This window comes from Gordionus sp. m RMFG-2023, chromosome 3 (genome assembly GCF_954871325.1).
Source record: "Gordionus sp. m RMFG-2023 chromosome 3, tfGorSpeb1-WG-v2, whole genome shotgun sequence".
NCBI classification, from domain to species: Eukaryota; Metazoa; Nematomorpha; class Gordioida; order Chordodea; family Parachordodidae; genus Gordionus; species Gordionus sp. m RMFG-2023.
In genome coordinates, this window is record NC_088777.1 from 33,204,296 (window position 1) to 33,231,406 (window position 27,111).

The 27,111-nt window shown below is 26.2% G+C and overlaps 1 protein-coding gene and 1 long non-coding RNA gene across 2 annotated transcripts in view; both read left to right on the top strand.

The window, feature by feature from the left end:
• The window catches only part of LOC135927446 (zinc finger MYM-type protein 1-like), a 279,857-nt gene that overhangs the window by 184,497 nt on the left and 68,249 nt on the right, over window positions 1-27,111 (top strand). The window lies entirely within an intron of this gene.
• Window positions 4,588-12,980, top strand: LOC135926271 (uncharacterized). Its single transcript, XR_010571824.1, has 2 exons — window positions 4,588-4,716; window positions 12,724-12,980. It is a non-coding gene; the product is annotated as an uncharacterized LOC135926271 (long non-coding RNA).

Genomic DNA, 27,111 nt, shown 5'->3' on the forward strand with positions numbered 1-27,111 from the left:
AAACCCGTGATGATCCCGGATAGTTTTGATCCCTCGACATATATATAAAAGCCTTGTCACACTGTGACAGTCACACTTTCACAATTTATAGTATATATTTAAAAAATCGTTAATTTTGATAAGTGACTTGTAGCCCAATCGGCAAGAGCGTCGCTTACAAATATAATGGACTTAAGTTCGAATCCCATCAAAGATTTTGTTTTCTTAATCTGGCAAAATATTTTTTTCTTTCTTAATCTGGCAAAATTAATCAAATAGATACGATTCAAAGTTTGTAGCTACTTTAAAATTCAAACTATTAAATAGGTATTCTTATATTTTTAAATTTTTAATATTCTTTTAAAAAATATTCGTCCAATAAAAATCACCATAGAATCATATCTTATCAAACATTCATTCATCTTCCATTACCATAAAACCATTACCATCTTATACATCATCATATATATACTAGAACTAACTGAAATATCTATAATATATATTATAAATTGTGACACTGATATTTTTTAATGCTATGATTTTTTTCTGAAAAACCATTTCATGGGCATGAATTTTGAAAAGTGTCTATGGCCTAATCGGTAAGAGCGTCGATTACAAATCTGATGGACTTAGGTTCGAATCTCAGCAATGATTATTTTTTTCTTAATCCAACTTGGTGGTTCCGTCCTTTGAGTTGTTAACTAAATTCCCATTGGACCTGAAAATATTGTCATTTGCAGACCTCTGGTGGTAAATGCATGGGAAAATAAAAGTGCCAGACGCATATCATTTATAAATAGATTCTTTGGCAGAGGTAAAATCCATTATGATCTGCTGTTTCCGATGTCATCCTGATTAGAGATCTGCAATGGGCAAATTTTGGTGCACCTGCCTGCTCATTTATTTAAAAATTTTTGTTTAACTTGCCTGTCCAATGTATAAAAATTATTATATTGGTTGATTTGGCTCTTTATGTATTATTTTAATGTTTTATACTTACACTTATAAATTATGTAATAAAAAAATAACATCTATCTATAATCTATAATAATAATTTATATTAAAGCCGTAGTCACAATGTCACTGTCACAGTGTCACAATTTATAATATATTTTAAAAATTCACGATTTTTTAAAAGCGTCTGTAGCCTAATCGGCAAGAGCGTTGCTCACAAATGTGAAGCTCATGGGGTTCGAATCCCAGTAAAGATTTTTTTTACTTAATCTGGCAAAATTAATTAAATAGAAGATAAAATAATTAAGTGTGACATATTCACATACGATTCAAAGTTTGTTGTTATTTTAAAATTCAAACTATTAAATAGGTATTCTTGTATTTTTAAATTTTTCACAACGTAACAATAACAACCAATAGTATTCTTATAGCATCTTACCATATTAAACACTCATTCATCAAAGCATCCATTAAAATGATATCTAACATTACCATCTTATACATCATAAACATATATCTATCTATAATAATATATATAAAAGCCATAAACGTAGCCAGGATTTTCCTAAGGGGGGGGGGGGGGGAATTAAAAATAGTTGATATTCCTCGATTATATAGAATTAGTTACAAAATACTAGATAAAATTCCACTTTTACAGACATATTTGACAGTTAGAGAATATATTACAGTTAATATTTTAACAAATTTTACTAATCAATGCTCTTGATAATAAATATAGAAACAATTTGCATTCAATTATTTAACGATTTATTTTAAATAAAAAATGATATTAAAAATTAATCTTCATATTATTCATCCCACAATGTCTTTAAAAGATATTTTCTGATGTCCTTATCAATATTTTATAGTTTTCTGTAAAATATATAATTCGCTATATTGGTAAAAATTACTTGATTGTCATATGATAATTGATAAAATTAGATATACTGTAAATCTACGACATATAATATTCCACTGTTTGTATTTTGTTTTAATTTTTTTATTTAATTTATGATTTAATTTTATCAATAGTTTTATAATTATATTTTACTTTTATTAAGATAAATAAATAAAAATTACTCACTTTATAAAAAATTATATTTGATATATTATATTATTTAGTAATTTTATGGATCTATTATTAATTATTATATTATATTTTACTTTTGTCTTAAGACTTATTTTTGGCTTATATTCCATTTCTTAAAAATCATTTTTGGTTCACTTTTTTTATATATAAATGCTTTTTCCAAAAATGTATAAATTATGATGAATAGTTTTATAAAAAAATATCAACTTTTACTTTCGTTCTTTCAAATTATTGTTTATATGCATACATTTTTGGGGGTCCGGGAGTGGGGGAAGGACTAAGGGGGATATTTTTTATTAGCTTAAAATGATATTCACAAAAAGTGATAAATATCTTAAGGGGGGGGGAATTTCCTCTTGCCCCCCCCCTGGCAACGCCTATGATAAAAGCCATGTCATACTCACAGTATCACAATTTATAATATATATTTAAAAAATTGTCAACTTTGAAAAGGTCTGTGACCTAATCGGCGAGAGCATCGCTTACGAAGCTGATGGCCTTGGGTTCGAATCCCAGCAATGCATTTTTTTTGTTAATCTAACTTTGTATACTTTTTTTTAATTATATTAATTTCCTTATTTTTTTTAATTTTTATTATTTATTACTCAATAAAAAATTTAATTTTTCCATATGAGGGTTTTGTATATTGTTATCATGGGAACAGATTTTGGATTTGGATTTATTAAGAATAAGTCTTTTAAAATTGGCTTCAAGAAATTGAAAACCAATTATTTTAGGAAGAACATCATAGATTGTTCCAAATCAAGATGCCAAATAATCATATCCAAATCAAATTTAGATTTAAGATAATGGATGTGGGTAAAATAAACGAGGACGCGTGCTCCCTGCTGGATCCCTTTGTCAGAATCTATGACATGTGGGCTGAATAAAGGAGTTTTAATGTTCCAGTATGACTCTAGGAATTTTGAATAAACAGGAAATTTTGGATAAAAACAATTTATGAAATGTTCAGAAAATTTGCTATTGAAAGCATTTTTAAAGTCTACTTTGATAATATAGCCATGTTAGGAGGAGGATTTTGGAATACAAATGGCATGTGAAGCTATGCCTTCTCACTTAACAACAAATCCTAATTGATAAGTATACTTAATAAGTTAAGACCCTGGGTTTTGACCCATGGCAATTATTTTAGCTAATAATCTTCTAAATAGCCCATTGCAATGGGGTGGATACCACCACAGTTTTGTGAGATAATTAGGTTTGCCCTCGTGATTGATTCGAATCTATTATGGCAGGTCCTTTTTTAAAAGAGTATTTAGGAAGGTTTTAAAAGCATTTAAATGATTGTTTGAGAAGAATGTAGATTTTATACGAAGTGAGAGAGCAAAAACCATTGCGTCTGGATGTGGAAAATTTCTTAAAAGAATTGATAAATATCATAACTCACAAATCATATTTTTTTTATTTCATATTTTTATAATATATTTCGCCTTTTCTCTAAAAATTTATAGAAATCTTGGAAGGATGAATGCGGATAATCTATTCCTTTCATTTGACTTTTATTCTGATTCATCCATCGTCAAATGAAGGTAAAATTTGTTATTTATCCATATGGAGAAAATTCTGATTACCCATCATTCTTGACGGGCTTCAGCTAGTGTATAAATAAATTTCTTTTGTTATGGCAGAATGCTAAAAAAATGTTGTACACCTACTAAAAATGGTTTAACTTGTGAATGTAACATAGATATATGTGTTGAGTAAAGTCAAAACAGAATGTTTTGAAAATACTTGTAAATTGATAACCAATGGAGGATGTCATCATAATTGTTCTATTCACCTCGTGAATGGTACAGATTTGTACATGTTGAAGGTTTTTATTTAAATGAAGATGGTGAATGGTACAGATTTGTACATGTTGAAGGTTTTTATTTAAATGAAGATGGTTATTCTTGTTCATGCAAAACAAGTTTTAAAAAAATCCGACCACAACTAAAAAAATTTTTTAAGAAAAACCCGGACCTGGCTTAAAAATATACTACCCGTAAACAAAATCCGGGCCGGGCCGTGCAAATGGTAGGTCTCTGATTATTATATAGGGCTAAGAACACATATCAGAACGTTCTGGTAGCAATTGAGCTTTTGAGTAATTAAACATTCATTAAAATCATTATATATTCTACTATAAAATATATATTCTACTATAAAATATGGAATTATTCCTAAAGTTATTTGCAGACGATTATATATATTTTAACTTACAAATGTTCGAAATATCTAAGATTTTAGGATTGATTTCAAAACACTCGATTTTTTGGCTTGCTACCTTTTAATATAATGCGCTCGACGCTCTAAAACTAGAATGCACTTTTAGATTCTTAGCATTCGAGTAAGAAATTTTTTTAGCTAAATTATATAAAATTCAATGACATATAGATCGGGGCATTTATCCATGTGCAACATAAAAAGAGCTAATTTTTTTATAACCAGCCAAATTTCCCAAATGTTCGGCTCGTGGTTTAACTTTTAAAATATTTTTTTATCGATTCTTTTCGACAATAACTTAAAATATAAAAATTTTAATATAAAAAAACATATGTTTTGTAAAATTCAAAAAACTAATCAATATTAAAATATATTTTTTTCGACTTGTTCCAAAATTTAAATTTATAAAATTATATATATTTAAAATTTTAATTTCTAAAATTATTCATTCATTTTACGAAAAAGAGGTAAATTATGATTCTAATTAGCAGTCGGCACGGCCTAGTTCGGCCCACGGGTCAAGCCGAGGAAAATGATTTCCGGGCCGAGCTGATCAAATTAATTTAAATATTTTTCCGGGCCAGAACGTGCAACTTATACAAATATATTTTACGGTCTATACCGTATCTGGCCAAAAACTCCGTTAGAAATATTTTATCACAAAATAATGAAAAAAATTAATTTTTTTGTATTTCAATTTCACAGCTTGCTTAATCTTCTGATTAATACATTTATAAAGCTATAATGCTGTGCCATCATAAGTGTTAAGGATATATTATCGATATGCGATAAATTGTTTTTATATTATTAATTTTTTTGATTTCTCTTTTTTTCCTACTCCTCAAAATATTGTAAATTATTATAATGGTATCATTTTCATATTATTTTTGATGTTTTTATTTTTGTTCAAGCCTTTTTTTAAATAATAATAAAAAATATTTCCGAGGCGTAGCAGATATCCCTATCCCTACAATTTCCGTGTCATGTTTGTGGGTGGAAGGGGGGGGGGGCAAAATTTATGCGTTACTTTAAATATATTTTTTATTAAATTGGTGTCAGAATGGCGAAGGAAGGTAATTAAAAATCAGCAACTTATAAAAAAAAATTTAACACTCCAAAATTTACATTTATTAAACAAAAAATTTAATTTCGCCTTTTTATTTATATCATTTTTATGGGTACCCCATAATTTTGAAAAATTCACATTTGAGCATCTTTAAATGAAAGAAAAACCAGTGACTCCAGTGAAATATGAACGTGAGCTTCTGATCATCTTGATTGGATCTAGTGAAAATGTTTTACAATTTTAATCAATATTCAATAAAAGGAAAAAGAGAATTTTCAGTAAATGTGGAAAAAATTTAAACCAAAAATAAATTTATTATTCAAAATAAATTTCGTTTTTGACATGTATTTTTATATATTTTGTTATTGTTTCTATGGGTTAGCTGTTTGTTTTGTTTTGAATATTCAAAATCTTTATTGGTAGACCTGCTTTAATTCGTTTAAAACATTTCTTCTTCCTTTTCGTTCGGATTACGAATCCCTTATATCTTATTATTTGAAATGTTTTTTGCTTTTAACTTATTAAATTTTTATCCAGTGTGAAAAATTATATGTTCGTTATAATTTATATTATATACTGTATTTCTTAGAGATTTAGCAAATTCAGTTTTATGGTGTATAATTAGGTATATATTAATTTAATAACAAAATTGGACCAATCATATATTCTTTATATTAATTTTTTGAATATATAGATAATATTCTGATTTAGTCATTTTTTAAATATTGATTTTGATATTGACTTATGATAAAAAAATCATTCTTTATTTTTGCATCTTTTATTACATATCATGTTCTCGTGGAGGCATAGACAGATTTTTTTGAAATAAACTGCATAGCAGCCCCACCCCCCCCCTTCCCCCGTTAATAGTTACGCAATTTAAATTTACATGATTAGTACAATTCTTAATTAAATATTTATTGTGGTATTCCTATTTTTTTTTAAAATTTTTTTTTATTTTTTCTATAATGATTGTTTGATTAACAACGTAAATTTAATAGAGAGAATACCATTGGCTAGCTTTGAATGATGATGGTAGATGTTATGAAGTTGGATTTAAATAGCAGTATTAAGCATATGTTTTGCGTATGCTTTGATGTCTAATATATCTCCTATTTTATGTATCTAGAAAAATATCCAAATATTTCTCTTATGCAAATGTAAACAATTGTCTTTCTTTACCAATCCATACTAATTTATTTATTTTCAAAAGCTTCTTTTTCTTACATATTTTCTTATTTATATAATACAAGGTAGATCATTTCTAATTGAAAATTAAATTCAACCAGTTGGCTTCGACTTGATGTGTTTTCTTACTTTAAAAATTCCCATTTCTAACATAATTATTTGGTACTTATAATTAGTGTCTTGATCTTTATCAATTTTAGCAAAGTTTTTTTTAAAAAAATAGAAGGCATATACGAAGATATGTATTATACTGAAAATGATACGAACCATAATACACCGGCATTGCTATTACTTATCATTTAGACATGCTAAAGCAACAATTCCTTTGATTTCGATTTAGATATACCCGAGAAAACGTTTTACTAAATTAGAAAATAAAGATGTGCACAAGCTAGCTGAGCAGGTTATTACTCCCCGCAAAAAAACTCATTAGTTGAGGCCCCAACATTTTCAAATCCCCTTCCCCCTCTTTCGCAAATAAGTTAAAAATGATATACTTCTTAAATTTTATTTAATTAAAATTTATTCTATATTTCAAATTTCACATAATCCTAATTATAAATAAAAAGTTTTTAAAAAAAATTTTGAAATGAAATTTCTTTGTTTAAGTTTTAAATTAAAAGAAAACTGATTCTCATTAAGCCAACCAAAACCAACTCTTTTTATTTATCCATTCTAAAAAAAAGGAAAAAAAATAGTCAGGCAAAGCACATCTGTCATGAACGTAATCCATAATAAAAAAACATAATCAAATATTAATCTCTAATATTAATTTTTTAATATTTTTTATAAAAATATTTATATGATATTTAGAAAATTATTTTATCATATTTGAAAGAAACACAAAGAAAGAGTTTGTCTTTCTCAGTGAGATAATTTTCGAGATATTAAAATAGATCAGTTTATTTTTGTCATCACATTCAGTTAATTATGCCCAATTTTTAATCTAAAACAAGCGCTTTTAAACCCCTCCCCCCTTTGAAGTCAATGACGATTTACCCCCTACCCGCTCGTAACTCCCTAAAAAATAAAAATTAGCAAAAAAAATAATAAATTAATTATCTCCTTTCAATTTTATTCAAATGACTAGCCTTTTCATAATTTACACCCCCTCCCTCCGAACTTCAATTTCAGTCGACTTTGCTCTAGAGAATTTTTTTTTATTCTAAATATATATTATATTATCCAAGATTTTCCTCTAAAGAGGGAAGGATTGGTAGCGCCCTCATAAATTTTATTGGAGTTGAATTTTTAAAAAAATAAATTTTTACATTAGAAAATTTCAATTATCATTATTTAAAAAAAGGTATAATTTTTAAAAGATTTAATTCCTGTTATTTTCAACTAATTAATATCAGTTCGTTCCGGTTTGGAAATAATTATTAAGGTTCTTTCCGCTTCATTCAGTTTTTTATAAGTTTTGATAAAATTAATCATAATACTAGTAAAAAAAAATTTTAAAAAATAAAAGCCAAGCAAAATTTAAAGAAAAAAAAGTTAAATTTCTTTATTTTATTATAAAATTTACCTCTTCCTTTTTCGATTGACGTTTCCTTCTTTTATCAGACTTTTGCCTTTTTTAATTGACACTTTTAGCGTACCTTGAGATTCCGTTAATAGATGTCCAACCTATCTGTCATATATGAGAAAAATCTACAAGCTTACTTAATTATTTGGCTAAAATACTGGATTAGTTTTTTTTTAAATCGAGCCTTTAACAACAATACAGAGCTGTGGATGGTATTGAAATATTTAATGAATTAAGGTCTTATTTCATAAAATTTATATTAAAATATTATATTTTTTTTATTTATACAAAATTAATTATATTTTAATTAAAAATTTAAATTATAATTGTGTATATTTTTTTTTATAATTAAATATATTTTTAAATTGGAATTAAAATAAAATTACTATCATCATAAAATATATAAGAAACCTATGTGTAAAAATTGTATCGTAAGAAGATACATATATATATATATATACCATAAGTATCCTGATATTGTTTAATACTAAAAAGACGCATGGGGTAATAGTGATACTTTAACAAATCCAAAACTGAAGTACTGAGAATTTAGTTCTTCCTTTTTCCATACTCAAAATAAATCTCTAATTACATTTTTCAAACCACTTTTTTTTCTTTATATTTTTTTATAAAAAAATTATTAACAGTTTTTAAAAATTCATTAGACCTAATTAATTTTTGAATTAAATCTTTGGACCAGGCTGGGCCAATCACATTTAAAAAATTTCGGATAAATCTCGGACCTGGACCGAACTATAAAAATTGGTCGCGGAGCTCTAATAGAGATGATGTTAAGTTATTAATATTTTTTAAAGAATTGTAATATTAGCTAGATGTTTGGAAGTTTTTTTAATAGTTAAATATCACAATCAATTCAGTTGTGAGATAAGTTTTATTATAATAGTTAAGTGCCACGATCAGATTCAATTGTGGTAAAAGTTTTTTTAACCCATATTTTTAAAAGTTTTTTTATTTTTATAAGGATTTCCTATATTCATTCAACTTTAAATAATTACTTTGCCCACTCTTTAAAAAATATTAAAATAAGTTTGATAACTCTACTTCCCTCATTATGGCATTTTTTTAAATGTTTTTAAAATTAAAACAGATAGAGTAATGACTAATTATATGATATATAGCATTGAACATTATTGGTTTTTATGTGTTTTTAATAAAATATTTGACAACTTCATAAATTAAACTTAACAAAAATTCATTGGTTTGGGGTAGCAGGTGTGCCTCAAAGGATAGATATCTGAGGCGCAGCACCACGTTATCGATCCCAGCTGGAATCAGTTAATTTTCTTCTGAAATTTATTTCCACCAACCGATTAGGGTTAAAATTGAAGGTTACAGTGATGTGGGTTAGATTTAATATATAAATTTTGTATTATTGCATTTAACATAATTTGGGTTAATAAATTTCTATTTGTTGACCGACGTCATATAAACCTCCTCAAATAAGTTAGAGTTAGAGTTGAAGATAAAATACGGATTAGAATTAGTATGTAAAATGGGTGATATTGCATTTGAATAACATTATTTATGTTTATTGATTGATACAGGGTTTCCCATCCAAAAAAGGAAAAGTCCCAATCAAAAAAGGAAAAGGTTCAATCAAAAAAAGAAAAGTGTCAAACAAAAAAGGAAAAAGTTCAATCAAAAAAGGAAAAGGTCCGATCAAAAAAGGAAAATTGTCAATCAAAAAAGGAAAAGTCTCAAAGGTTAAGGAAAAAGTCCAATCAAAAAAGGAAAAGTGTCAAACAAAAAAGGAAAAGGTTCAATCAAAAAAGGAAAAGTGTCGAACAAAAAAGGAAAAGGTCCAATCAAAAAAGGAAAAGTGTCAATCGAAAAAGGAAAATTCCCAAAAGAAAAGGAAAAGGGTCAATCAAAAAAGGAAAATTCATATTCAAAAAAGGAAAATCGTAATTTTTTTAAAAAAATATATAAACTTTTCAATTTTTCTTAAATTTATTTATTTTTGTCATTCCTTCTTATTTTATTTCTAACTTTTTGCGATTTCTTTATTTTATTTGTATCTTTTCTCACTATATCTTTTCTCAATTTTTTTTCTTCTCATTTTTGTGGTTTGACTGAAAGTCTTCATTCTTGGTCTGGATGGGTATGACTGTCATGCCCTCAACATGCAGGGTTTCCCATTCAAAAAAGGAAAAGGTCCAATCAAAAAGTTTCAATCTTAAAAGGAAAATTTCCATTCATAAAGGAAAATGGTAATTTTTTATAATTTTCTTAAAATAATTATAAATTTTTCAATTTTTCTTAAATTTTATTTTTTACCCCCCCTCTCTATACACCCCCCCCCTCTCTATACACCCCCCCCCCAACCACCCTCAGACCAAGTCATACCCATCCAGACCAAGAATGAAGACTTTCAGTCAAACCACAAAAATGAGAAGAAAAAAAATTGAGAAAAGATACAAATAATTATTTTATATTTTTCAAACATTTTTAAATATATTAAAATATTATATTTTCGTTTTTTTTAATACATTATATTATTTATTATTTGAATATTGAAAATTGAAAATTGAAAATTGAAAATTGAAAATAAAGGAGGTTACAAATAAAAAAATAAAATAAAATAAAGAAATCGCAAAAGTTAGAAATAAAATAAGAAGGAATGACAAAAATAAAAAATTTAAGAAAAATTGAAAAGTTTATATATTTTTTTAAAAAAAATTACGATTTTCCTTTTTTGATTGACCCTTTTCCTTTTCCTTTTCTTTTGGGAATTTTCCTTTTTCGATTGACACTTTTCCTTTTTTGATTAAACCTTTTCCTTTTTTGTTTGACACTTTTCCTTTTTTGATTGGACTTTTTCCTTAACCTTTGGGACTTTTCCTTTTTTGATTGACAATTTTCCTTTTTTGATCGGACCTTTTCCTTTTTTGATTGAACTTTTTCCTTTTTTGATTGAACCCTTTTTTGTTTGACACTTTTCCTTTTTTGATTGAACCTTTTCCTTTTTTGATTGGGACTTTTCCTTTTTTGGATGGGAAACCCTGTAATATATTATATACACAAACAAATACCTTTTTCATTATTTATGTTGTTTTTCCTATGTCCAAAACATCAAGAAATTTAATTCGAAAACCTTTAAAGCTTTATTAAAAATCATATGATAAACATTTTTTATTTAAAAATTAAAAATTAAAAATGTAGCCATAACAAAAATGTAATTTTCATAACCTTAACACTAGTTTGTTAAAACTTGAAAGATTTGAGACAAGTTTTGGGTTGCGCCCTTACATGTAGCTTTTGTGATAACTAAACCTATAAAAATTAACATATTTATATTTTAAAAAAATAAGATAATAATTTCTGGTATATAAAATTGGTATATAAACGGTTCATATGATATGAACCTCTGAACTAGCCCTAAATAATCACTATCTTTAAAATTTGATTTATAATTTAAAATATGTTGCCTGTTCAAAGAAAGTTTAATTTTATATAGAATATCGTGTTAATATAATTATAAATACTATTATTATAAATATGTTATTTGAGCTACTAACGAACGAGGCATTAATTAACTAGCATGTCCGATTACAGAATCTACTGGCGAGTCGGGCTCCTGAGCCGAATGGTGAGTCATCCCGAGTCAACTCATGAGTTCAAATTATTTTTTTTAGAATTAATAGTTCTACGTATTTTTGCTATTTCATTGATAATTTTATGATGTTTCTAAATATATCTTTTATTTATTGTAAACATGATGTAAATTATATGAAACATTTAGAAAATTAAATGAAGCAATTGTAATCCATTTTTCCTAAAATTATAAGGAATCTAATATTTCTAGATTTAAGTGCATTCTTTATTCTAAAACTTTGCCACAATTTTAAAAATTCAACTAACTACTTATCGATATGGCAGATCATTGATTTGCCTAGCACCCCTCTATTTTTTGTAAACTTTTTTATTTTTTAATTTACATTTAATCATAATATTCAGTCAGGGAAAAGGGAAGGAGAATTGTAGATGGCTAAGTCGTTTAGCTGCGACTTGAAACAAGTTTCTATTAAGAAAACTCGACTATATCTTTTTAATTTTTTTGTATATTTCTATAATTATTTTTTCTTTAATCAAATACCAGGCCACACCGGGTTCGGCTAACCATTTTATAATTGTTAACTTCAGAATACAACGAGCAAATTTTTTTAACTGCCTTTCGCAGTTTAGATGAAAGAAGAACTCCTCTAAATCTTGATATATTAGATTTATTATACTATTTTTACACCAAAGATGGAAATTGGTTTAAATCAATTTCATTTTGATATATTAAATTTTTCATATTATATTTTGTAATAATAGAAAAAAGTTAATCAAATATCCATATTAATTTAAAAAATAGGGTTTTAAACTATTAATTCTAGAAAAACGAGTCGGCTTATCGAGTCTTCTGACGACATAATCAATTTTTCAAAAACTTAATTCGAGTTGAGGTTAAGCAGCTTAAATAGTTGTTTGAAAACATGAATTTGGTCTGATATAAATGGATTCATAGCCGACCATTTGAGTTTACTAATACTCTAGAAGAAAACCCCTCCTGGCCTTATAACCTCCAGGCATATAAGATCCCATCCTATGTTTATAATATATAGATCATCTTATATTCTTTATACCCCACCTTAATATTAATATAAAACGATTTATTAATTTGCATAGTTTTATAAGCCATGCACGGACTAAGAAGACCAAGTTACGATTTCCTAAGGATCCATCCTGATCCTTACCACAAACGTCACTCTATGCAGACAATCAGGGAACTGTCCAGTAACAATTTGAAACAAGATTATCTTGACGCCAGTGCCATAGATCATCAAAATTATCAATCTAGAAACAGACGCTCGAAGGGTTCTGTAGTAGCCTATCTGACATCCCGGTTCTCTAAAGTGCCGGATTCTTATTATTTTAGCCACAAATACCAGAACAAGTTCGACTGGGTCATTTACGCAGGTGTCTCATTAGCAGTCGTTGTGCTCATGCTCTCCCTAGCTATGCTTTACGTCATATCCAACCAAAAATTCAAGATTCCACAACACTCTTGGAGATAAAAATTTAAGGGAAACAGAATTTTTTTAAAAAAGAATATTTTTTATCTTATTCTATCCCATTAAGTGCCATTAATTCTTTATTATAGGATTTTATTTTAATTAATTTCCAACTTAATGTCGAGTAAGTATATAATTCAAGGTTCAAATGACATTAACTTCAAGAAAAATTAAAATTAATTGTAAAATATACATTAATTAAACGTTAATTAAACGTTAAGGAGAAACTAATGAAGCTTTAAATAAAGTATATTTTTTTTGAATTATACCTATTATTAGTATTTTCTTAAATTTATATATGATTTTATATTCTAACATCAGCGTCAATTACAAATATGATATAACAAAATGTGATCTGAGTAAGGAGGAAAAATAGCTTTATAATTATTATTTATTTTGCTGGTATGATTTAAAATTAAATAAAATCAATTTGTCATCATTAATATGAGATTTTTTTAAACATTGGTGGTCGTTAAGCCTACAAGGCGTGATATAAAGTTAACAATTTTTTTTATTTAGCCCACAAATATCAAACATGCTTAACGGTTTTTGAACATTAAGTAAACCATATTTATTAATGTTTTATAATATTACTAATATAGTAGAACCTTGCCTTAGTAAACTCCCTTGATCTTGAGGAATTAATTTTTTTTCATTTTAACAAATATTTATTAAGGTAAGGGATATGGGAAAGCGCTTGGGGGAAGGGGGGTTAGAGTTTAACTACATTATAACATACATAATAAATATCCCTTTTATAATCGAATCATTTTATATTTTAATCCTTAAGGGCTCAGTATCATAGGCAGGGGGGTTTAGAGAACACTGAGAGGTTATATTAAATTTCTGTAGTTTAGCAATTATAATTATTGAATAAACATTCAACTATATATACAATTATATGTTTTAGTTAATGGTTACATTCATGTAAAATTGAAGATGTTAGTGAAAATTTAACATTGATAAAGGATTAGCATCTTAAGTTTTTCAAATTTCTCAGATCGATTGATATCATAATTTTTTATTTAATTTTATTTTAGAAAATATTGATAATATACCAAAAAAAATATCATTTTTTGAATGGCAGCAGGAGGAAAGAATTCCATTAATATTTTTGTCAATCCTTTATTATTATTTATTATATGATTATTATTTTTGTTTTATTGTTTGCGATATTTGATAAAATGGGAGTGTGGTCGAGTGAACAAATAATAATGGAACTCTCAGATCTTAATATAAATCAGAAATTATGCGTGGCTATAGCTCAATAGTGACCCTGACTGATATGCGGGGTAAGCCTAATGGGGTTCAAAAATTCAGATTAATAAATTCACATCCTTTACTACCGTTCTCATTAGTTGAATTTGGTTTAATCGATGCTGAAAAATGCAATATAGACTCCTGCTCATTCTTTTGCCTAATTAAACAGCATTAAGTTTTCTTTATCAGCCGTCTACAAATATATGGGAAGGTCCTAATTAAATTATTGTCATGCTTAGCTTTGAAAAGATTTTATGATAGGAGTCACTTGTTGATGCAATTTAATCAATTTGATACCAACTCAGCTTAGTGATCTGCACGGGCCTAATTTTTTAGGCCCGACCCGGCCCGAAATTTTTTTTAAAAAATTTTTCCCGGCCCGGCCTGAACACGAATTTTTTTTAGAAACTTTTGGCGGCCCGGCCCGAACCCGGAATTTTTGCCGGCCCGGCCCGAACCCGAAATTTTTGCCGGCCCGGCCCGAACCCGAATTTTTTTTAATTCATCCTAAAGTAATAATTATATTTTTTTTAGCTTTTAGTTTATTTTTTATTTTTTATATTTAAGATTTTGTTTTTGCAAAAAATATCTTAGTAAACAGAAAATTTATTTAGTATTTATTTATTTAAAATACTATCAAAAATACCTATAAACCAAACAATAATTATAATGTTAAATTACACAACTATATATTAGATTCATATTTATAATTATCATTTAAAAATATCAAAGCATCAACATTTTCTGGTGACAGTCTATTTCTTCTTTCGTCTAATAACCTTCCAGTCTTTGAAAAAGTTCTCTCTGAAGTTGTGGACGTTGCAGGAATTGCTAGAATTTTTCTAACCAATTTTGTCATCTTTGGTAATCTAATTTCATTTTTATTCCACCATTTTAATATATCTTTTTCTGGATCTATATTTTCATTATTCTCTTTTATATTTAAATTCTTATAAATTTCAAGCTCATCTGTTTCTTTTTTTTCATATTCTTCATCATTGTCCTCCCATCTTTCATATTCATTGCCTGATATATAAAAATAATATAAATAGAACAATTTTAAATGTACCTTTAGATCTTTTAGGCGATTCCACAATTTGAGAAACGCCTTGAATATCCAAATCTATAATATCAATTGAAGGACAATATTCTTCAGAATTAATTATATTTTTGACTGAATTCTATACTTCTAATATTTCCATTGATGATAACATTCTTAATTTTCTATATTTGGAGCATAAAAATGTCGCTATTTTATGCAAAATATTGATTTTAAATTTAGATAATAAAAAATTTTTTAAATTGGTTTTTATTTCTTTTATTTCATTGTTTTGATAAAATGAATCATTTAAATCCTCGTGAAGAATATTATTAAAGCATAGCAGTACTTTATGTAAAGTAGGATTAATATCTCCTTCTAGTTCTTTAGTAGCTTTATCAAAAGGATATAAAATATCAATCAAATTTTTCAAAATAGATTTCTCCAAGTTTTCCATTTTATTAATATCTCCCTTGGATGATAAAAAATTGACGATGTCATCATATTGGTTATAAATAGATTTCAACATATTTAATTTTGAATTCCATCTAATTTCGATATCTTGTTGTAATGTTTTGTCTAAATATTGATTCATGCCGGTTTGTTTAAAATACATGGTTAATTTTTTAGCAGAAATAAGGGTTTGATATATATTAGGAGCGATAATTTTCAAAGATTGTTCCTTAAAGGTATTTCGAAGAACAGTATTTAATAGATGTGCGCTGCAATTTAATCTGGTGTATTTTTCTAGGGCTTTAATTATATTAGCTCCTTGATCAGATATAAATATTATATTTTTCACTTGATCGGGAATTATTCCAATTGCAGCAAAATTTTGTAGCATTTCCTTATGTATGTTCGCGGCGGTTTTTTTCTCTTCTTTAAACTTATTCGTAAATAAAACATGTTTATATAAGGTTTCACCTTCGATATAATGAATTGAAACAGTTAAATAGGAAAACTTTTTAAAAGAATCTGTCCACATGTCTGTTGTAGCAGAGCATTTTTTATCAAATAATTGAACATTTATTTTATTAACCAAATTTGTTCTAATTTGATCCGTCATAACTATAGCATTTCTCGATAAAGTAGTTGGATGGGGAATAATTTCGCTACAGTCAATATTACCGTAAATGGAGCCAATTTGAATAAAATTTTGAGCCATTTTTATAAAGCCATCTCCAGTTATCGAATCAAAGGCACGCATGTCCTTGGCGCAATAATAGATCAAGGTATCACATAGTTTCTTTTTAATAGTTAAGGAAGAATTTAGATCTATTTTCTTTTGAATATACCTAGTTATTTTAGGAATAGAGGAATCGTCATTCTTAACGCACTTGTGACGTCTTAAATGAGAATTTCCAGATGTGCTTTTATATTGTAATATACTATTACATTTTTTACATTGGACGTAATCAAGTTTTTTGTTTTTATCATCAAATATGTCTTCAAAATTTTCCCATATATTGCTATTACCTAAATGGGGCATACAAATATATGTTCCATTTTGTATTTGTTTTTTTAAAAAAATTAAATTCATTTTTAAATTATATTTAAAATTTAAGTTTTATAAAAAAACATTTAAATTATTTTACCCATAATAAAATATATATGACATATGGCGTCTACTTTCTAAATAAATAAAATTAAATATTTATATTTTACAAATAAAAAATGTTGCCGCCTTGTTTCTTAAAAAAAAGTTTAATTATATATTTATACCAAGAATAAAAGATACATGCCATCATATGGCGTCTAGCTTCTTCAAATAAAATTAAATATTTTTATTTTGCAAAAAATATTAGTACCAATATTAAAAATTTTTTTAAGGCCCGGCCCGACCCGGCCCGGATTTTTTTAAAAAATATTAGGCCCGACCCAACCCGAACCCTAATTTTTTTTAAAGTAGGCCCGAACCCCTAGACGAAGCCGGAGAAAGACTAGTGCCCCATTATTAAATATTCTATTTCGTTCATATTTTGAGATAAAGAGTTTCGTGTAGGACTAAATACAGTTAGAAAAACTATATATCTTAAGAAAATTAAATCTTTTATAAAATAAATTTGGGAGGATCAAAGGAGGTAAAAGCGACAAAAAAACTTATGGAGAGAAAATAAATAAGCGAAATATTAACCTTTAATTCGGAGTATTTACTAGGATCCGAGTGATTGGGTAAATTACGATAAATATAAAAGTATTGCAATATAAATTAAAATTTATTTTAAGTTTTAAGTATGGCAGAAAAATTCTTAAATATAATATAAATGGGTGAAAAAGAAAACAATTATGTAGACCTACTCTAGTTGTTTCCGTTTCGATATCTAATTTATTACAGAAAAGTAAATAAAATAATTAAAATAAAAAAACATGGAGTTCATAATAGTTTAGTAATTTACATGTTATTTATTTATAATATTCAAAATTTCTAAAAATTATAAATTAAATTACAAAATTATAAATTACCATTTATTTACAATATTCCAAAGTTATGATCATTTTGGAAATAAAAGGAAAAGAAAACAAACAAAAAAAATAAATAATAATAAAAGGAACCCGACAAATAATACATGAATAAATAAAAAAATAAGATGGAGTTCTGAATGCTAAATTTAATAATTTTAAAAAGGATATAAATAATAATTTAAAATGGAATCTAAAATGGAGGATATATTTAATATAGGAGAGGGGGAGATTTAAAAATAAAATAAAATGGTGGATAGTTTAGTAAACTTAGTTTTAAATTACTATAAGAGAAGGGTAGATTAAAACCCAAAAAATAAAATGAAGGATAACTTAGTTAACTTAGTACTTTGCAGATCTCTAACAACTCTATAATATTATATTATATGTATTGTATTCATATATATATATAATATTATATTTATATATATATATAGAGTTCGGGTGTTTCCAGGGCCATAGCGCAGGTGGTAGGGGCGGGGGGGGGGTGACAACTGCTTACTTAGGGGGCAAATATTTTTTTGAAATAAAGAAAATAGTTAGGCACACAGGAATTTATTTTGCTATTTTTATTAAAAATTTATAAATAATAATGCTATCATATATAATACAACGATTTTATTTTTAAATTTTAACATAAATGAATTAAAGGCTAAATTCTGTGTTATTTATTTTAATAAGCCATTAATATTAAATTTTATTTATGGCAATCTTTCATCGATGTACTTGATAGAACTATCTTTAGTGGAGAGAATGAAATCTCACAGAGGCCGTTGATACCCCAATGATGATGGCTGCTGAGTAGCATTTATACAATACTTTAAATGTAAGATGATGTTTTTTATACCTAATATTTACGATATTTTTAAAATTATGTGTTTCTTTAACTTCTGGCTAAATCCTTTTCTATTTCTTTTCATGATGTAACATTTCCACATTTAAGTTTAATAATTATTCTAATGGGCCATTTTATCTGATATAAAATAATCAGGGTTACGGGGGTGGGGCATGTATTAAAACATGATAGAGGATTATAATCATCTCTAAATCTATCTAAAAAACAAACCACAATTATTTCATAATAATTCTTTTTTTTAAAACTCCAATTGGAGTCCTTTCCACAATCAAATTGCAATTTTTTATCGCCTAAAAAATCTTAAATATTTGTAAGCGTTTTAAGTACATTTTTGAGGTATGAGATTAAATATTGATATAAGTTTTTCAGCCATAATTCTTATCAAATAAAAAGAATTATCACCTTATTATTTATTAATACATTAACATTCACTCTATTAGTACCTACTGACTTTAGATATTTATTTAGTGGATCTATTGTTAGCATTCATAAATTATAATGGCCAATATAATGTAATTTATTTTAATGCATTGCCAGATGCTTCGACTGAATTTGGAGGTGATACCCATAAGTTAAAGGCTGTTAGAAGAGTAAAATAATACTTCATCAATAGCCTCATAATTCTCATAAATAATACGAGATGCTTTTAATCATTAGTCCACCTCTGGTCTAAAAGTATCTCAAGAGTATGGCCTGCATATTTACAGGATGCGTTAAAACGCTTAAAAAAATTATACAATGCATTAGATAAATTATAAAAATGCAATATTATTATACATGCACTATATTATTAATTTTTTTTTGAAGCCTGCCAGACATAAAGTTTCTACCATCATATACCTGGCTTATTACATTCGATGAATTAATATTTAATTCATTAAGTTGCTTTAAAATACAATTAATAATGCTTTCAGCAGAAAGACATTGTAAATTAATAATTCATATTAGATATTCTTAAATTCTCCACAAAAATATAACGAATAATTATGCTCAGGTTTACCCTGGTGCATCTTTTGTCTCATCAGCCTTAAGACAAAAAAAAAGGCATCTCACTTTTGTTATATTTTTCTGATATATTTCAGCACCATATCTGCCATAGATTATATACTTCATTTTGAATTTGGGATGATGTTATTGTGAATTTTGGATATTCATTTCATAATTTTATTTAATTCAGGATCTTTTTGGATGGTGTATGAAAACATGCTATAAATAGTCCAGAAGAATAAATTATGATTCATCTTTTGCATGTAATTTTTGTTGAACCTGCCCCACTGACTTTTTAACAACACTAGCTTTATCCATTTTGTCAAAATTCATTACTTGGGCGACTAATGAGTGAATAGATATTTTATAACTTATATTTTTATAGGTATGTTCGTTTATTAATTTGTATAAATTAAATAATATTTGTCTAAAAATTTTGTTGTAATTTTATTTAATTTTAGTTAAAATTTGATAACTAATATATTTTTTTTAAATTTGGAGGCCGGAAAAATTTTGGCGGCCATTTTTGGGGGCCAAAATTTTTTGGGGGGATCAGGTTTGGGGCCAAAAAAATTTTGGGTGGTTCTGCATCTCCCCCCATGGATACGAATCCCTGAATTTCTCCGAATTTTGATAAAAAAAATTGTTGTCAAGTCAATATAAATTATTTCTTTTTGATAGACTATCAGGAAAATGGATTTGACTAAGTCTTTGTATAATTATTACAGATAAATAAATTTGCATCTTCTATCGGTTCGAAATACCAGCGGAGTTAACTCTAGAAAAGCAAAGTTAGACTATAAAAGTAAAGATGAATTTACATTCCAAAACCTCCCCTTCCAAAAAAAATGACAGTTTTTTTTTAAATGCAATAGTAAACGGATACAATCATTATTTATACTCGATTTGCAAATTGAGAACCATAGTTAATATTTTGATTTCTTATAAACTATTCGATTCTTTAGTGACTATCAAAAGCATTCAAATATTATAAATATTTAGCAATTATACTGACTTGAATTAAACAGCTCTCCATAAGCTGTACTAAAATTTATTTATGATAGAAAAATACAAGAGATTTACCTAAACACATCAATACCTTTACGAATTTTGCTAATAATAGTAACCGATGCAAGGATTAAACATAAAGATCTATTTGAGGTCAGCCATGATGAGATGATAATAGATTACCTGAGTTTTCGGTGTCATCCGAAATAAGGCTAAGAGAAAATTATCTACGACTTACGTAGCGTATAACCTGAGCTAAGCTAGGTATTCTTCATTTGTCATTATTTCAATCAAACTAAATATTTAATTAATTTAGATGAAAATTTATATGAGGAATCCTTTACGTTAATCAGCAGGCCGCACTTATACCTTGTACACATACAAATTCAAAAACTGTTATTTAAACAGCTGTCGACTTGAGACAAAAGAATTGAAGCAAGGAAAACAGCCTAGACTCTTGAAAATATGATTATTTTTTAAACAATGTATAGTGAATTTTAATATGTATACACATATTTTTAGAATTTATTCCAAGCATCAAATAAATTATTACACAGGATTGAGAACAGGACCCTGGTTTTGGATCCGGAGGGGGGGGGGCAATTTTTTATTCTGAAACTACCTTATTGGGTAAAATTAGGACTGATTCTAAGTTGCAGATATCGAGCAATTAATTTATATATTAAAAAGTGATTTAATGAAATTTGTTCGTTGTTTAGTAGATTGATATATTGTGACCCAAACGGCCTATATCATTAGCGAAATGTAATTTTGCACAAAAATTTTTAAAAAAATGTAAAGTAAATTTTGGTTAATTGAAAATAAATAAATAAATATGAATATGAATATACCCATTTAAAAGGTAAGATTAAATAGGGCTCTGGAAGAGTAAATATCCAAGCTGAGGGACAAAAGTTTTTTTATTACGCAATCAGTTAAATAATATTTTACAATTATATACCAACAGATAATAAGTTTTCGCCAAAAATTTTCACTATACCTACTGCTCACTCTCGGATTTTTTTCAAAACATATTAAATTAGCCTTTGTTGACTTTTTAAGTTCCTTCACTATAACCTTAATTTTAACACAGTTAACATTGAAGAGGTTAATGAAACTAAAAACGATAAAACCTTTTAATTTATAGGACCCTATAGACCCTTTAAGCGAATGTCGCTAAGACCCCACTATTTACCCCCAGTCTCAATAATGGCGGCTCATCATTCTAACAATAAGATATATAAAATTGTATTTTAACATAAAATCAATTAATTCAATCACAATGCTACAGAAAAGTATGTTGTTTCAAATCTTAATTTGTCAATTTTAAAATCACCTGATTTTTAAAAAAAATTTATATACTTATATAAATCACAGGATCTATTTATATATTAATTAATGATTACGTACGACAAATAGATACAAAAATTTTTAGATTAAAATTATTAATTTTTAAAAAAAATTTAAATTATTTTAAAAAAAATATTTTGCCAACAAATAATGATTTTTTGCCGTGTCATCTGTAAATCTGAAAATAATAAATAGGAGTATTTAATATATATATTTTAAGGAAATGAAGATTATAAATTTAATAAAATATCTAAATGATTTTGATAATTATTATATACAGGGATTTCTAACATATTGAGGTGGGGGGGGGGGGGTTAATTTTATGACAATTAGTAAAAAAAATTAATACCTTTTAAAATTAATATTAAGATTATTTTCTTCTATAAAATATTTATTATATTTAATGAACCTTACCCACCTTTTAAATTTCAAAAATTTTTTAAAAACTGATTAGAATAATAATTATGTATGATAAAAAAAAGTTTACCATTTATTTTAATTTTCTTTGTTTCATTAAATTTGATTATTATGCCACATACTAAATGTTTTAGCGATAAGTCCCAGCAAGCAGATATTTTATTTTACACCAGTGGGTGGGTTATGCTATATTTGGAGTAACAGTTCAAAAAATATCTTAAAGTAAATATTGATGAGTAAAATTCCAGAAAATGTTTTCAAGTAAGTGTTGATAAATAAAATAGAATACCTAGTCTTTTATTTTATTTTAATTTATCAAGTAAAAAATTATAAACTTAAGCCGTATATTTAAAAGAGCTAGTCAAATCTCAAGAGTTATATTTTTTTATATAAACTTTAGAATTATATAAATATTTTTAGTTTTTTAAATAAATGTTTTTGATATTGTAAATAAAAGAGATAATTTTCTTAACACCATCCATATTCATCATAACCCTAATTAAATAAATATTTTCATTTATTAATTGAAAATTAACAAATTTAATATTGTAATTAGCCGAGTTCAAATTCACTAATCAACTATATTATTTATTGATAAATTTAATTACCATGCCTCTTCCTAAAGATATTTCCAAGATTCAAACAAGTACAAGAAATGTCTTTATAAAAAGTAAGTAGACATATAGTTGATAATCTTCTATTTTATAGAATTGGTTACATAATATTAAGTAAAATGCCAGATATATTTGACAGTTATAGAATATGTTACAATTATATTTTAATAAACTTTACTAATCAATGCTTTTGATAATAAATATCAGTAACCATTTGCATTCAACTCTTTAATGCCATCTATTTATTTTTAATAAAATTTTTATTAAAATTTAACATCTTATTATTCATCCCACAATGCAGTGGCGTAACGGGGCTCGAGCCCCATGAAAAATTTGAATAGCACCTAGAAGCAAAAAAAATTTTTTTTAATGGAATCTTAACCCCTTGAACTAAAAATAAATTATTTTGATTGACCCCTGAAGGATTTCTTTTATAATTCTATTAAGTAATATATGGATTTAATTTTATTATTTAAAAATTAATAAGACTGTCTAAATTTTTATTAAATGTATATAATTTTAAATATTAGATTAGATTAATACACATAAATTATATTTTCACTATGTCAGCTTGCAATCAAATTCTGCGTTAAAAATAGAATATCAATACCACTCATTAAATATCAATTTAGCATTAACAGTTGAAGCTTAATTGACTATTATTATTTAAATTATTATATAACCCTAATTAAATAAATATAATATTAATTGAAAACTAACAAATTTAATATTGTAATTAGCCGAGTTCAAAATTACTAATCAACTGTATATTAATTTTTAAATTAAATTATCATACCTATTCCTAAAAATATTTTCAAAGTCCAAATAAGTATAAGAGAGTTCTTTATAAAAAGTAGGTAAATAGACATACAGACATATAGTTTATAATCCTCTATTATATACAGTTGGTTATAAAATATTAGATAAAATGCCACTTCTATAGACGTATTTGACAGTTATATAATATAATTACAGTTAAATTATAATAAATTTTACTAATAAATGCTTTTGATAATAAATATTGTAACAATTTGCATAAAGAACGCCATCTATTTAGTTAAAAATTGTTGCGTTATTATAATTATATATTTTTGTAATCTAATTTTATTTTTATATTACATTTTATGAATTCAAATTTATCTTTTCAACTTAATTTTTTATTTTTGTAATTCAACTTATATTACTTATTATTTTGCGTAACCTTATTTATATAACTTTCGGTTTAACTTTACTTTTTTTATATTATTTTATTTTTTATATTTGTTTATATTCTAATTTATATTTTATAAAAACGTATAAATACCTTAAGAAAAGAAAAAGAAATTAGTCAATAAAGTTAATAAAATATATTTTTCCTGACTCGAACCTCGCACCATATCGTCACCACCCATATTCTTTGCATGGTGCCCTTTGGGTGGTGGACTAGAAAAAGATGACTACCTAATCTGCTGAGATGACCATCTAATCTATGACGATTGCTTAATCCATTGAGATGACTCTATGACTACCTATTGTGACGATTGTTTAATCCATTGAGATGACTCTATTTAGACTACCTATTGTGACGATTGTTTAATCCATTGAGATGACTCTATTTATATGACTACCTATTGTGTTGATTGCTTAACCTATGGAGATGACTACCTATTATGACTCTACCTTGTGCTTAACCTATGGAGATGACTACCTATTATGACTCTACCTTGTGCTTAACCTATGGAGATGACTACCTATTATGACTACCTTATCTATTGTGATGTTATGACTACCTTATCTATTGTGACTACCTAAACTACTGAGATTACCAAGAATCAAACCTTAGTACGTTCTTTCATGCAAAAAGCTTCTTTCTTTATGGTGTCCCGGCTCTGGATGTTGGACTGGAATATAATAGCCAGCACCTAACCTAATGTGACAACCTAGGAAGAACTGATATGGAAGTTGAACGATAGGTTATGAATTCTATTTTGTGAGACCAATGATGGTTACTTATTATTCTAATCCACGTAAGAAGTATTATAAATTAAAATTTTATGCCAGGATAAAGGCATGTTATAAATTTTTAAAATTACTAAAATGTAAAATCATAATGGATAATATTGATATTTTTTGATTTCTTGAATGATGACCAATTGTTGTAAATTAACATAAACCTAAAGATGAATTCTTAAATATAATTAAAAATATTAAAAATCCTAAACAAGAAGATAAAACTTAATTTTAAATATGTTAAAATGTAATTTTTAAATCACATGATTGATTCAAATAACCCTTATAAGTAATACATAAAAAGTTTTTGAAAATAAAAGCTTTGAAGACAAAAAAAAAAAACATTCATTTTAGAAAAATATATTTAAATTATGTGGTGAATTTTCAAAACTATCTTATGAAGAATTTTTTTTTGAATTAAAATTAGGGTGTGAAATTTAAAATTTTATTTAAAGAGAGGGAAATGTGAATAATATATTATTTGCATATTTTAACCTGGGAGATAGAAAATAAACAAAAATTAATTAAACACTAAAACACGAAAAATTAAACGCTTATAAAATATGAAATGCTAAAAAATGTAAAACGCAAAAAATATAAAACGCTAAAAATATAAAACGCATAAAACGCTAAAAGTATAAAACGCTATGATTAACTTAAAAATAATATAATAATTATTATAATTTATCATTCCTTATTCTGGATTAAAATTTTATTCCTTATTACATAAATATCATTCCTTATTACATAAATTATCATTCCTTATTACATATTTTATTGTTCCAAAATTCAAAATTTTATTCGTGCATATTCATATATTTGATTTGATCAACTATTCCAAATTATATATTCCGATTTATTCCAAATTCCAATATTCGACTGGATTAATTATGAAATATGAGAAATACGATAAGGATATCAAGCTAACGATAACGTTCAACGATTTCATCAAACCTACGAGAACATTTGAGACTTATGCGCTAACCAAGAAGAAACCGAATACAATCGAAACGGGAAAAACTTCTAGAACAACAAACTCTCTATGTCTTCTCCGATGAAATTATCAGAAGAGGGAGAATGTTGCGTTATTATAATTATATATTTTTGTAATCTAATTTTATTTTTATATTACATTTTATGAATTCAAATTTATCTTTTCAACTTAACTTTTTATTTTTGTAATTCAACTTATATTACTTATTATTTTGCGTAACCTTATTTATATAACTTTCGGTTTAACTTTACTTTTTTTATATTATTTTATTTTTTATATTTGTTTATATTCTAATTTATATTTTATAAAAACGTATAAATACCTTAAGAAAAGAAAAAGAAATTAGTCAATAAAGTTAATAAAATATATTTTTCCTGACTCGAACCTCGCACCATATCGTCACCACCCATAAATATAACAACAACTCAAATAATTATAGAGGTAATGATAATATTCAGAGAAAGCAAATACAATATAATAACAACTCAAATAATTATAGAAATGGCGACGAAAATAATAAAAAGCAAATACAATACAATAATGATTACAACATGAATATTGAAGAAATTATTGAAGAGAAAGTTGATTCTACAAAGAACAAAGATGATAATGATTTTAATGTCAACAATTTATCTGGTGACGTGATTAATGACAATGATAACGCATTTATGACCACTGTAAAAGTGAACGATGTTGTTACTTGTATGCAGGTGGACACTGGATCCAAATACACTATCATACCTCATGGTCTGGCTAAAAAACTTGGTATTAGAGATCTTAAGAAATCCGAGCTACAACTCACTGCTTATGACGGGAATTTAATCAAAATCATAGGAACTACTCAAGTTAAAGTGACTTATGATGGTATGTCCAAATATTTACAAGCGGTAGTGGTTGAATCAAGTAAAAATGCCTTGTTGGGACGTATGTGGATCAATGCTTTCAAAAATATTTTAAATAAATTTATAGCAAATATTGACACTAATTACGAAGATGAAATAAAAAAATTGATTAAAGAGTGTGAATCG